The sequence below is a fragment of the Lolium perenne genome, chromosome 4 (genome assembly GCF_019359855.2).
Source record: "Lolium perenne isolate Kyuss_39 chromosome 4, Kyuss_2.0, whole genome shotgun sequence".
Taxonomy (NCBI): Eukaryota; Viridiplantae; Streptophyta; class Magnoliopsida; order Poales; family Poaceae; genus Lolium; species Lolium perenne.
The window spans coordinates 265,206,111-265,220,810 of NC_067247.2; the positions used below are offsets into that span (position 1 = coordinate 265,206,111).

The 14,700-nt window shown below is 43.3% G+C and overlaps 2 long non-coding RNA genes across 2 annotated transcripts in view; both read right to left on the minus strand.

The window, feature by feature from the left end:
* LOC127331598 (uncharacterized) overlaps positions 1–5,048 on the minus strand; it is a 36,882-nt gene extending 31,834 nt beyond the window's left edge. Inside the window, exon 1 of the long non-coding RNA XR_007869897.1 lies at positions 4,830–5,048. This is a non-coding gene — a long non-coding RNA (uncharacterized lncRNA). The remainder of the gene's footprint in view (positions 1–4,829) is intronic.
* A 1,032-nt stretch (positions 5,049–6,080) lies between these two features.
* LOC139830641 (uncharacterized) overlaps positions 6,081–14,700 on the minus strand; it is a 55,251-nt gene continuing 46,631 nt past the window's right edge. The window contains exons 2-3 of the long non-coding RNA XR_011743595.1: positions 6,240–6,292; positions 6,081–6,160 (exon numbers count right to left, since the gene is read on the minus strand). This is a non-coding gene — a long non-coding RNA (uncharacterized lncRNA). The remainder of the gene's footprint in view (positions 6,161–6,239; positions 6,293–14,700) is intronic.

Genomic DNA, 14,700 nt, shown 5'->3' on the forward strand with positions numbered 1-14,700 from the left:
GAGCACTAGTTTTAGTTTGTTGAGAATCTTGTTCAACTCTTTTGGGATGTCCCTCAGGATATAAAGGATCCTGAGTAGAAACACCGCCTCTAGTTGTTACTTCATAAGCATGTTTTTCTTTAGAATTATTTCCCAACAAGTCATTTTGCACTTTAGTGAGTTGATCAATTTGAGTTTGAACCATATGAAAATGTTTAACAAGCATCTTAACATCATTGGAGGTTCTCTCCACAATATCATGCAATTCACTAATAGCTTGAGAATTTTCCATTAGATGATTCTCTACTCTCATATTAAAATTTTCTTGCTTAACAATATAATTATCAAACTCATCTAAGCATTGCGCAGGAGGTTTTGAATACGGAATATCTTCCCTAGTAAAGTGCTGAAGGGAATTTACCTCAATCATGGATGAAGGGGGAATTATCTCACATATATCTTCTATAGGAGGAAGATTCTTCACATCTTCAGATTTAATACCTTTCTCCTTGAGAGACTTCTTGGCTTCCCTCATATCTTCATCATTCAATTTAATTAAACCCCTCTTCTTTAATATTGGCGTTGGAGTTGGTTCAGGCGTAGTCCAATCATCATGATTCCGGCCTATTTTAGCCAATAATTCTTCAGCGTCGTGGAGTTCTTTTCACGAAAACACAACCAGCACAACTATCCAGGTATGCCCTAGACTCAATGGTTAGTCCACTATAAAATATATCAAGTAAATCATGCTTTTCCAAATCATGGTCAGGCCGAGCTCTAATAAGAGAGCAAAATCTCGCCCAAGCCTCAGGCAATTTCTCTCCATCTCCCTGGTCAAAATTATAGATTCTCTGCAAAGCAATATGTTGAGCACTAGCAGGAAAGTATTTACGGAAGAAAACATCAAGCAATTCTTTTGGACTTTTAATAGAATTAGGTGGCAAACTATTATACCAAGTTTTAGCGTCATCCTTTAATGAGAATGGAAAGATTTTAGCAACAAAGTAAGTACGCTTCTTAACATCATCAGAAAACAAGCTACTCAGAGTAGATAGCTCAATCATGTGTTCAACAGCACTTTCTTTTTCGGTACCACAAAAGGGTGTTTTCTCAACAATAGCTATATGAGATAGATCAAGAGAAAAATCATAATCCTTATCCTTAATGTTTATAGGAGATGTGGCAAATTTAGGATCGGAGACGGTTTATATCTAACGGCATGTTACGCAAGCAACTTTTTAATTTTTCTTGCATCAGTAGTAGCATTGCATTTTTCAATAAAATCATCATCAAGTTCCACATAATCTTCATCAAGATCATCACTAGAATATTCAACAGACTCAGGTGAATTAACAGGTGTAGCAGCATTTTCATTAGGAGTTTCAGTATTTTCAATTTGTCTAGACCTAGCAATTGTAGCGTCTAGAAAAGATCCCAATGAACCACTATCATCAAGCACAGCAGAAATATTATCAATATTATGAGAGTTTTCAGATTCGGCAGAAGTACCCGCATGTGAAGCATGTGGCGGTGAAACAAGTTTATCAATCACAGATGGTGAATCAAGAGCAGCAGAGGTACTCAGAGTTGTACCTTTTCTTGTAGTGGATGGTAATATGGCGACCTTAGTATCGCGAGGTTTACCCATGATGGAGAATTTGCAGCGAACAATATCAATCCAAGTGAACTTCCAAATAAAGCTATGCTCCCCGGCAACGGCGCCAGAAAATAGTCTTGATGACCCACAAGTATAGGGGATCGCAACAGTCTTCGAGGGAAGTAAAACCCAATTTATTGATTCGACACAAGGGGAGACAAAGAATACTTGAAAGCCTTAACAGCGGAGTTGTCAATTCAGCTGCACCTGGAAACAGACTAGCTCGCAAGAGTTTATCGAGTAATGAGTTTTATAGCGAGTAGCAGTAGTGAAATAACGACAGAGTAACAAAGACAGCAGTAGTGATTTTAGTAAACAGCAGGATTAAAATACCGTAGGCACGGGGACGGATGAACGGGCGTTGCATGGATGAGAGAAACTCATGTAACGATCAAGCGGGGCATTTGCAGAGATAATAATAAAATGGTATCCAAGTACTAATCAATCAATAGGCATGTGTTCCATATATAGTCGTACGTGCTCGCAATGAGAAACTTGCACAACATCTTTTGTCCTACCAGCCGGTGGCAGCCGGGCCTCTAGGGAAACTACTGGATATTAAGGTACTCCTTTTAATAGAGTACCGGAGCAAAGCATTAACACTCCGTGAACACATGTGATCCTCACATCACTACCATCTCCTCCGGTTGTCCCGATTTCTGTCACTTCGGGGCCATTGGTTCCGGACAGCGACATGTGTATACAACTTGCAGGTAAGATCATAAACAACGAATATCTTCATGAATCAATAACATGTTCAGATCTGAGATCATGGCACTCGGGCCCTAGTGACAAGCATTAAGCATAACAAGTTGCAACAATATCATAAAAGTAACATCTACGGATACTAGGCACTATGCCCTAACAATCTTATGACTATTACATGACCAATCTCATCCAATCCCTACCATCCCCTTCGGCCTACAGCGGGGGAATTACTCACACATGGATGGGGGAAACATGGCTGGTTGATGTAGAGGCGTTGGCGGTGATGATGGCGATGATCTCCTCCAATTCCCCGTCCCGGCGGAGTGCCAGAACGGAGACTTCTGGCTCCCGAGACGGAGTTTCGCGATGTGGCGGCGTTCTGGAGGGTTTCTGGCGGCTTCGACTTTCTGCTCGCGATTTTTAGATCAAAACCCCTTAAGTAGTCCAGAGGAGGGCGTCGGAGGCCGGCCGAGGGGGCCACACCATAGGGCCGCGCGGGCCCCCCTAGGCCGCGCTGCCATATGGTGTGGGGCCCTCGGGCCTCCACTTGATTTGTCCTTCTGGCTCCGTCAGTATTCTGGGAAAATAGGGCCTTCTGTCAAAATCCCGAGGTTTTTCCTGAAAGTTGGATTTCTGCACAAAAACGAGATACCAGAATAGTTCTGCTAAAAACAGTGTTAGTCCGTGTTAGTTGCATCCAAAATACACAAATTAGAGGCAAAACAACAGCAAAAGTGTTCGGGAAAGTAGATACGTTTTGGACGTATCAATATCCCAGGAGAATTCCTGAGATATCCACTTAGAGTTCTTCTCAAGGAATGATGATTTACTCATCTGGATATATGGATAGTTTTCTCCCTCAAGTACAAGTGTTGCCTCAACTAACTTGAGTGTAACACCATAGCTTGAGTTCTCTCATATAGGAATAGTTATTCTAGGGTTTAGGGTGTGCTCTTAATATCTCCTTAGGTATCTAGGCTAAGATTTCATTTGTCTAACTTAATTGGATTGGTTTCCTCATTACTCTATCACTTCATGGATATAGTCTTATTCCATGTGATATTAGGTTATCTCACCACTCCAAATGGAAATGGTTTACAACCTAATACTTTAGTTCAATGGTTGTCCTTTATTCATAAATAGGTAAAGCTAGGATTGATATGGATGGTCTCTCTCATTTGGGAAGGACTTCAATGCTAACCTAAGGTTAGGCTCCATAGAGGTTGATGTGATCATCAATATCTATGTTTAACATACTTAGGTCCTCTCTCTTGGGAATGTCTTGAATAATATCTTAGGGCTTCTCTCAAAGATGATTATTTGAATACATGGATGCATATCCAAGGTTTAGCTCAAGGTTTGTTATTGCTTCTCTAATAATTATAATAGAACTCTCACCTCTCTAGGTTTGATGCATAATAATTTGGAATGGAGAAGAATTATATATTCCTGAATTGATCTCCTTGTCTTGTTTCCAAGAATGAAGTAAATGAATACCATGAGGTTCATGGTAGGATCATGGATTTGTTTAAGACATGGAAAAGATAAGTCAAGGATGGTTTCTTAATTTGTAGTTGAATAGATGTTCATATGTTATGGCATGGATTACCATATTATGATCTTTTATAAGATCAAACAATTGATCCTTGATTAATGTGTTATTGTTCTGGTTTTAGTTCCATTTGATCTAACTCCTTAGATCAAATCATCTCTACCCAAAACAAGGTTTTAACAAAGTCACATTGAGGTTTATAACGCTTGACTTGATGAGCTACTTCAATTCCACCAAGGTCAAGTGAAACTTTAGTTACTGTGACTGTTTTACTTTAAAGCGCGAAAATTCCCCGGATTTTCTATGCATGAATGCAATGCACACATCTGTTTCCTCTATTTTTGTAACCCCAAATACTGGGATATTACACGGGGGATGCTGGATGTTTAAAAGACTGCATCCTCCAGAACAATATATGGAAGCACATCAGATTGCTTAGGCATCATAAGTTGCTAAGCCAGTCAATTGTCGTTATCAGGAGCCCGTAAGAAAGGACTACACCTAGACTTTTCTTGAATTAAAACTTAGGATTTCATAAAACCTACCCAAACCATGACTATATTCTCCCAAATAATAGCCACGCAGTTCTATCCTTAAGTTTCAGGATGATGTATATTTGACATTAGATTTTTAATAACTGGATAATGCAAACTTGAATATTATCAAAGAGAGAAATGGGAGATAAAGGAACTGATCATCGATTTTCTATACGGAGAAAAGATTCATGTTGTTGTTTAAATTACTTGAGAGGATCTGTGTGCATATCTCTTCCTGTGCCTGGCAACAAATGACACTATTAATTAGATTCTTAGACAATTCTTCAGCCTAAACATGTACGCAGTTTCTTAAACAACTATGCGAAAGCGTTCAATCTTTGGAGGGTGTTTAGTTCAGAATGTATTGAGCACCAAAGGTGGGCATGTGCTGACTTACCCTGAGAGTGCATGCCAGCTTATGGTTCCTGCAGATGCAGCTGCTCTTGCAGTAGTGTGACTGATAAATTTCTCCACGAGAACATTGCTCTAAAACCTGTGAAAGAGACGGCACATGCAAATCTGATTAAATTAACCTTCAGGATGAGTCATTATCTTCATGGCTAAGGGAGAGATCATGATACACGTCGAAGCCCAAGATATTTGTGACCATGTCGATACTGGACACGTCGACCGACACACATGGCCGGAACCTGAAATCATTTAAACAGTGAGATACTATGCTCCCTACTTGTCAAAATTAGGAGAATCTGAATTTTGATAAATTATTTCTTAGATGGATACTTATGCGCGTGTAGTATATTGATGTCATTTATCATATCTGAGAGTTCCTGACAAACTTGTCATCTACTTTGACGATTCAAAGGACGTATATGACAAAGTTTGTCTGATCTTTGGTCCACTACTCAATGTTATTTGTTCGCTTTAGCTACCATTGTCATCTACTCTGTTATGACCATTCAAAGGACGTATATGACAAAGCAAACCAATCAACTTATGCCCAGCCTGTCAAGACTGCCATCTAGTCATAACATTGGAGTGTGAAAGTTTCAGAATGAATCATATGGCTTTATCCAACAATTCTTAAATAAAATAAAAATTAAACAACACGACACTTGTAGCTACACCCCAAAATGAATGCCATCGTTGCAAAACTTCAACCCTGAACCTCATCTGCTGCATTTCTTTTTCTGGACATTTAAGCTGCTGATGCTAAATAAAATTGAGTATAATAGAGTTGAAAGCCTTAAACCTGCTACTTTCAAGGGTTGGAGTATACCTAGCTTATAGGATTCTGGAGAAAGCCTACCAGTTCTCCATGAGCGTCCACTTATCCTCTGTGCCGGAGGTGTAGTAGTCATACACCATCTTCGACAGCTTCTCGAACTCGGACACATTCTTGAGCATCTCCGTTCCCCTGCTCGAATATATCATTGTTAGTTCACAATACCTATTTGATACAGAACTAAAAATGAAAACTTGGTGATGAACCACAAGACAAGCATGTAGGATTAGATAGTATTAAATATTGTACCACTGTAAATAAAAAATTGAACATTGGATTGTACAGAGAATAGTGCTGAAACAGAAAATCTACTTATCATTGGGTATTAATGGCATAAGAGTAGAGTGACCATATCAATGACTAATGACCACACTTTACCACCATATATCTTGCTTACAAAATACATGGATGTCCTCACCAACAACTTAGTGCAGCAGTAGCCGATGATTGGTTACCCCTGTGGCTGGGACATGGGGTGTTTAAGGCTGAGAATTATGCAAGAAAAGTAACAGCAAGAAAAATTGCATCTATTGTTGCTAATGACAATACTGAAGCAATTTTCACCTTCCAAACTTGTTGTCTCATTTAAAATTGTTGACATCTTCATCATTCCAGGACTGCAACAAATGAAAAGCAGTATGCATATACACTGGTATAAATATTAATCAAATGCTTGCTCGAGCTAAATCTAAACATGAAACTGGTTAACTGTGTGTCAAGCTAAGCTTTTGAGTGCATCTGTTGGATATGGCTCAAGCTAAACTGGTGATATATGCTGGAGTGCAAAAGCAAAGATATGGGACATATATGCTGTAGTGCAAAAGCAAAGATATGGGACATTAGGATCACGCTAAAACATGTCTTGGCCAAGTTACAAATACAACTAATTGGCATAACTGATAAGCAGAAATAAAATATTGTCAACCACAACCCAAAAAATTAAGAAGGCATCAATTGGTAGTCACCAGGCATCTAGGTGGACATAGAAACATACTCCCTCCGTCCCAAAATGTAAGGCGCTTAAGGATTAGTCAAAAGTCAACGTTTTTTAAGTTTGACCAAGTTTATACACAAAAATATGAACATTTACAATACTGAACCAACATCAATAGATTCACCATCAAATATATTTTCTTAATATGTCCATTCGATATTGTAGATATAAATATATTTTCCTAAATATTTGGTCAAAGTTTGTAATGTTTGACTTTTGACCATTCCTTAGACGCCTTACATTTTGGGATGGAGGGAGTAGATTATAATGAAACATCATGAATGTTTCGAAGCTAATATTTCAATCGAGTGGTAAAATAGATGAATGCTTTTGTATAAGTGTTCTTATTTGGAAATCCCTGAATTAACAAAGAATGTCTCAGATCGACGACCATCTCAATTTTTCTTCTTCCAAATTCCAAATTAGATCCTCCTGGATATTGAATACCGCCATCTTGTATAAGCTACATAAAGGTAACATCAACTTAACATAAAGAACATGACATGTAGGAACGTTTCACATTTGGAAAACTGAGATGACATGCATTTCTTTTTCTCGCCAATCTGCGGTGAGTAAAGGAAACTACTGGATATTTGAGAGGAAGGTATACATACTGAAAGTATAGAGATGGTAAACCTAGAGGGGGGGGTGAATAGGTTTCTACAGATTTTAATTCTTTCTTTGCAATATTAGGCTTTGTGGAATATAAAGGTGAGCCTAATGCAAACTAGGTGAGGCAACCTATATGAGGATACAACTAACTCAAGCACGAAGGCTCTCACAGGCAGTTAAATCACAAGTAAGGAGTTCGGTTTAGAGATAACCGATAGCACGCGGAGACGAGGATGTATTCCCGTGTTCCCTTGCTTTGCAACAAGGTACGTCACGTTTGGAGGAGTGGAGGTCCCACGAAGGATTCCCCGCGCCACGAAGGCTCACCCTATTCTCCGGAGCCTATCCCACGAAGGAATAGCTCACTCACTTGTGGTAGACTTTGAGGTAGCCTCCAAACCTTCACAATCTTGCCCGGAGCAAATCCACAGCCCGGATGCTTCCGGACTCCTCTTGCCCACCTAGGGTTTCCAAGGAACCCTAGGAAGCAAGCTTCTCAATGAATACAAGGGGGAATGAGATTTGGCTTGGTAGAACGATAGATCGGGTCCTCCTCTAACGATTCCCCGGAGGGATTTGAGTTTGGGGGGAGGAGAAGGGAGATCTGAGGCTTTTGGTGTTTCTAGCAATGGAGTAAGAGAGAGAGAGCTCAAGAACAGCTTGTAGTGTAGTGCCTAACTATTCAGAGGTAGGAGAAGGGCTACTTATAGTGTCACTTGAAATATGGCCGTTGCTCACTTGACACATCAGCTTTCTCCCGAGAAACCCGGTCAACCGGACCACAGACCGGACAGCCCAGCGCAGGGGCCGGTCCGACCGGACCAGGGACCGGACCCGCCGGTCCAAACCGGACGACAGACCGGATCATGACCGGACCCTCGAAGTGACGCGCAGTACTCCCTCCGGTTGCGATCAGCGTGAGCTCGGTTGGCGCGGGCGCCCGGTCGAAACCCGGTCGGACCGGGCCGAGGGCCGGACCCGCCGGTCCAAACCGGGCGGCAGACCGGACCTTGACCGGGGACTTCTTCGTGTCTTCCAGATCGTCGCCCGGTTGCCGTCAGCGCAGGAGCAGTTGGCGCCGGTGCGCCCGGCCCAGCGCCCGGTCGACCGGACGGCAAACCGGAAGCTGCCGGCGCACGGGCCGGTCCAACCGGACCTATGACCGGCGGCCTGCTGGAGAACCCCTTTTGATTGTTGTCGAAGTGGGGGGGGGGGGGTCTCCTTTAGCCTTCTTGTTCCTTGATACACCATTTATGCCTCTTTGGCTAATACCTGGGATTATCTTTATAAACATGTATTAGGCCAAATACTCTAGCACGGTGTCATTGTAACCAAAACAATGGATAAGGGTAAAATACCCTTACAATCTCCCCCTTTTTGGTATACGATGACAAACCGAGCTAGAGTCACATATAGATATTATGATAAGCTCTAAACCTTGATTCCATATAAGATATTACGACAGCTCCCCCATAATGTGTGCACTTGGAGAAATTGTGTTTGAATACAAAGTGCACCATTTGTGGAATATGAGAAGCTCCCCCAATATCTTTAGGAAACAAGCATGATATGGACAAGTATATCAAGATATATAGGCATAATGCATGATCATCCTAATAGAGTGATTAAGCATACAAATAGTCGTCCATACACGAATTATTCGAAGTAGCAAATGGTTCTTGAGAAATCAAAGCAAATAAGCACAAGCCATATAAGAATCAAATAAAGCAACACCCATGGCTTGTGACAACCAAAGAACCCCGTGGTCCTAGACTCTACTCTCTTCTCCCCCTTTGGCATCGGAACACCAAAAAGGCGAAGAAAAGAGAAGACATGCTATCGCACCCATCAGTAGAACTCATGCCCAGCGGAATGTGAGCTCTCGCCATCGCGCTCGGCATCATCATCCTCATCACCTTCATCCTCTTCCTCGTCATCATCAGCAGCATCAGTAGGGGCACGAGCAGTCCTAGGAGGAAGACCACCATGAGCATACATGGAGAAGTCGAAGTTCTGGATCATCTCATCGGTTAGGTGAGGCATCTCCCACTGAGGTGCTACCACAGGCTCCATCTCAGGTCCAGAAGGAGGAACAGAGGCATTCCTTGAAGCCATGAACTCATTCTGTCGCCTCCTTGTCTCCTGGTTCAAAGCAAGACTCTGATGTGCAACATCATTGGTGTTCTTGCACATTTGCCACATGCTGGAGAAGAAGCGAGCGGCACCGCGCTTGGGGCGCCGAGAGTAGCTGGAACTAGCATCATGATCATGGCGTTCCTTGGAACGGCGCTCAGAAGGCATCATGCAGGGACTTCTGGACGTGTGTCCTGAAGGGGGAACTTGAAAGCTTCCATGATGATCCGTTCGTCTAGCGTGTTGAGAGGAGGAGGAACAGTGCCACGGTCTTCACCACTCCAACTATCTGTGATTGAGAAAATAAAGCGAGGATAGCAGTGGGGTAAGTGTACATGTCATCAGTAAGTAGGGAAGCCAAAAAGCATAGCATATATTCAAGTGTTTTGATGAGATCATGCGAAGAACTGGGCGATCCGGCGCACAGGCCGGTCCAACCGGACGGCAGACCGGACGAGCCGGTTACCAATCCGGTTGACCGGGCGGCACGCCGGGCCGGCCGGTTGAGAGGCCGGTCGACCGGGCGGATGGCCGGGTCTGTCGAATTGTGAGATGTTGCCCAGAAATTCTACCACAAAATCATGCAAAAACTCATAAACTTGAACATAGACTATAGCAATAGATTGGAGTAAGTGCATTGTGTTGTGAGACACTCTAAAGGCATGAGGACTTACAAACCCTAACCCTAACCCTAAAATTTTCCAAAATTTGTCCAAAATTTGCAAGGTGTGAGTGGAACTAGAGGATAGGGAGGAAGATAGACCATATTACCCGAAGACATGGTCCTCCTTGATCAAGAGAGCAAGGAGAAGACGAGGTAGGTCTTGAAACCCAAGAACTCCAAGATTTCCCAAAGTAGGTTGAGAGGGACCAAATCCTTTGGTGGAGTTGCTCCAAGGGGCCCGATCTATGATTTGGTGGAGTTTGAGAGGTTGCTTGTGGTGGGAAGACCCTAGAGCATGTGGGAGGTGATGGGGGCGGCGGCCATGGAGGTTTGGGAGGTGGGGGATAATGAGGAAGAAGATCCCCAAGGGGTATCCTCTCCAAAACATAACAGCCCGCACGGCCGGTTGGGCGCCGATCGGCCGAGGACCTGGCGCCGGCTGGTCCGGTCCAGAGGCCGGTCCAACCGGGCCAGGAACCGGCCACCCAGTTTTGTCTCATTTTTGCCTCGTTTTGCCCCTATGCTTTGTGTAAAAGTGTATGAATGCTCAGATGATGACTTGTACATATAGATAGATAGATGATGATGAGATGAGCATAGACGTGGGGTTGGAAAACACAAGGTTCTCTAGGCATACCCATTGGAGAAAAAAAATCCAAAGAAGATGTAAATAGCAACAATGGGTATGAGTCGAAATATATATATCAAGAATCATAAGTCATTTTTGAAATGATTTTTGCAATAAGATCATTTGGCCTTATATAGTCAAATCAAGTTGTAATGAAGGCTCAATGAGGGGCGGGGGATTACTCCCCCTATGTGAAAGCGCAAATGTCATGTGACCGCGAAGAGACATGCTTGGGTCCATATAATGACATTGGGTCTATTTATGTTGCACACATAGGTATGCATCATACCAAGACATGGTAAGATGACTATCCCCATATGTGCTATGCCTCTAAGCTAGATAGCAAGATAAATGCAAGAATATAGTGCAAGAAGTTAATCAATCCAAGTTTTTAGGATCAAGAATACCAAGTTCTCCTCTCAAGTTAACAAAGCGGGCTTCATCCAAAGGCTTAGTGAAAATATCCGCCAATTGGTAGGTTGTTCCCACATGAGTGAGATCAATATCCTTATTGGCAACATGATCACGTAGGAAGTGATGGCGAATGTCAATATGTTTGGTGCGACAATGTTGAACCGGGTTATTGGCGATCTTTATTGCACTTTCATTGTCACAAAGAAGAGGCACCGTACCAAGAGACACACCATAGTCTTTCAAGGTTTGCTTCATCCATAACAATTGAGTGCAACAAGATGCCGCGGATATGTATTCGGCTTCGGCGGTGGATAGGGCGGTGGAGTTTTGTTTCTTGGATGACCAACTCACCAATGACCGGCCAATAAATTGGCAAGCCCCGGAGGTAGACTTCTGATCAACCTTATCACCGGCCCAATCGGAATCCGAATAGCCAATGAGTTCAAAGGTTGACCCCTTTGGATACCATAGCCCGAGAGTAGGAGTGAGAACAAGGTATCTTAGTATCCGTTTGACCGCCACTAAATGGCTCTCCTTGGGAGCGGATTGAAAACGAGCACACATCCCTACACTTAGCATGATATCCGGCCTAGAGGCACAAAGGTAGAGCAAGGATCCTATCATGGAGCGGTATACCTTTATGTCCACATCCTTCTCACCGTCACATGAACCAAGTTGCCCCTTTACGGGCATGGGTGTCTTCATTGGACTTGCATTGGTCATGTTGAATTTCTTGAGCATGTCCTTCACATACTTTTCTTGAGAGATGAAGGTGCCTTTTGCAAGTTGCCTCACTTGGAAGCCTAGAAAGAACTTCAACTCTCCCATCATGGACATCTCAAATTTCCTAGTCATCAATAGCTCAAAAGCTTTGTTATGATTGGGGTTAGTTCCACCAAAGATAATATCATCAACATATATTTGACATATAAAGAGGCCACCCCCTTTAACCCGCTTGGTGAAAAGGGTGGAATCGACCGTACCCATGCAAAACCCATCATGTAGTAAGAAATCCCTAAGGAACTCATACCAAGCACGTGGAGCTTGCTTGAGACCGTAGAGTGCCTTATGGAGTAAATACACGTGGTTGGGTCGGCATGGGTCTTCGAAACCCGGGGGTTGAGCCACATATGCGGTTTCTTTTAGGGGACCATTCAAAAATGCACTTTTCACATCCATTTGATATAATTTGAAATTGTGGAAAGATGCAAATGCAAGCAAAAGACGAATAGCTTCAAGACGGGCTACCGGCGCAAAGGTATCCTCAAAATCCATACCTTCTATTTGGGCAAACCCTTGCGCCACTAACCTTGCTTTGTTTCGTATAACAATGCCATTCTCATCTTGCTTGTTCTTGAATACCCATTTGGTCCCAATGATATTGATGCGATGATCCTTGGGTCTCTCAACTAGAGACCATACTTCATTACGAGTGAAACACTCCAATTCTTCTTGCATGGCAATTACCCAATCCGGATCGACCAAGGCTTCATGTACCTTAAGTGGTTCAAAACTAGACACAAAAGCATGATGTTGACAATAAGTGATAAGTAATGCATGGTGTCTACAAGTTACCACTCCTCTTGAGATGCTCCCAAGGACTTGATCCACTTTCATGTCACTTGCCCTTGTAGCGGCATTGATCTTCCGAACGGTTCCTTCATGATCAATGAATTCATCTCTTGCTAGTACTTGATCATGAGGGACCACTTGAGCTTGATCATGAGTTGAGGATGTTTCGTGATCGTCATCATGATCTTGCTCCATGGAATGAGGATCTTCTTCTTGTTCTTCGGATTGAGACTCATCTTGAGTAGAGGATGGTTCTTGAGTTGCACTTGATGGTTCGGCTTGAGTTGAGCTAGGCTCCACTTGTGGCGTGCTTGAAACATCTACTCCATCATCTTGATCATCATTATGAACCTCCATGGGCCGAATGTGTCCAATTCCCATATGGTTGATGGCACTAGATGGATCATCATCATTACCTGCAACACATGGAACAACTTGCTCCACTTGGGAGCCATTATCCTCCAAGAACACCACGTCACAAGATACTTCAATAGTCCCGGAGGACCGGTTGTAGTATCTATAGGCGTGAGAGTTCTCCGCATATCCAACAAATATACCCTCTATGGTTCTAGTTTCAAATTTACCGAGCTTTCCTTTGTTGTTCTTAACAAGGCATTTGCATCCAAAGACACGAATATACATGACATTAGGCTTGTTACCGGTAAGGAGCTCGTATGGGGTTTTGTTGTGGAGGGGACGGAGGAAGAGCCGGTTGGAGTAGTGGACGGCCGTAGAGATGGCTTCTCCCCAAAAGTTGTGGGGTGAGTTGAATTCACTCAACATGGTTCTTGCCATCTCAATGATAGTCCGGTTCTTCCTTTCAACAACACCGTTTTGTTGAGGAGTGTATGGTGCCGAAAACTCATGCTTGATGCCCTCATCATCAACAAACTCTTGCATAGTGTAGTTCTTGAACTCGGTGCCATTGTCGGTCCTAATTGCCTTGATCTCGGATTCATACATACGTTGAGCTTTCTTGGCGAAGGTGATGAACTCTCTATGGGTCTCGTCCTTAGACTTAAGGAGAAAGACCCAAGAGTATCTTGAGTAATCATCAACAATGACAAGTCCATACTTGCTCCCACCAAGAGTATCATAATGTGATGGCCCAAAGAGGTCCAAATGAAGGAGCTCCAAAGGCCTAGATGTGGTAACAATACTCTTGATGGGATGCTTCTTCTTGAGTTGCTTTCCGGCTACACATGCACTACAAACACGATCTTTCTCAAAAGAAACGCCGGTTAGTCCCATAATATGCTCACCCTTTAGGAGTTGTTTAAGATTCCTCATGTTAACATGACCAAGGCGGCGATGCCACAACCATCCTTCGTCATGCTTGGCCGCCATTAGACATGTGGAGAAGGAGGGGCTCTCTTTCGAGAGGTCAACCACGTAAAGGTTGTTCTCCACATATCCAACAAGGACCAATTTGAGATTGTCACTCCTAAAGACTTGCACATAATATTTAGTGAAATATGAATTGTAACCGGCATCGGCAAGATGATATATAGAAAGTAAGTTATAGCCAAGGTGTTCAACAAGCATAACCGTCTCAAGGCACAAGTCCTTAGAGATTGCTACCTTCACTACAAGAAAAGTTCTGATAGACAACGTCTCAAAATCGTCCGCTAAGGGGTATTTTTCGTCGCCTATGGGCCTAACCCGACGATATGGGTTCTGTTGTGGAAACTGCGTCAGGCAAAGTCCTACGACGATTTTTTCGGTCCGTCGCGCTTGGGCGCCCTTCCGCCACGGAAAATCGGACCGTTGCCCAAGTGTTTCCGGGAGCCTGTTGACTGCGACGTCATGCAACCGACACGTGGCGACGCCGTTAATCGGCGATTAACGGCGTTAACGGTGAAACCCCGTGGTAGATGGTAGGCCCACACGAGGCCTGCCACGTCTTAAGCGGGCCGGCCCATTAAGTTTGCGGGCCGGGCCAGCTGACTTAGTTTGACCGGTCAACTATATAGCTGGGCTGGTCCATTAGTTACGTGGGCCGGGCCTA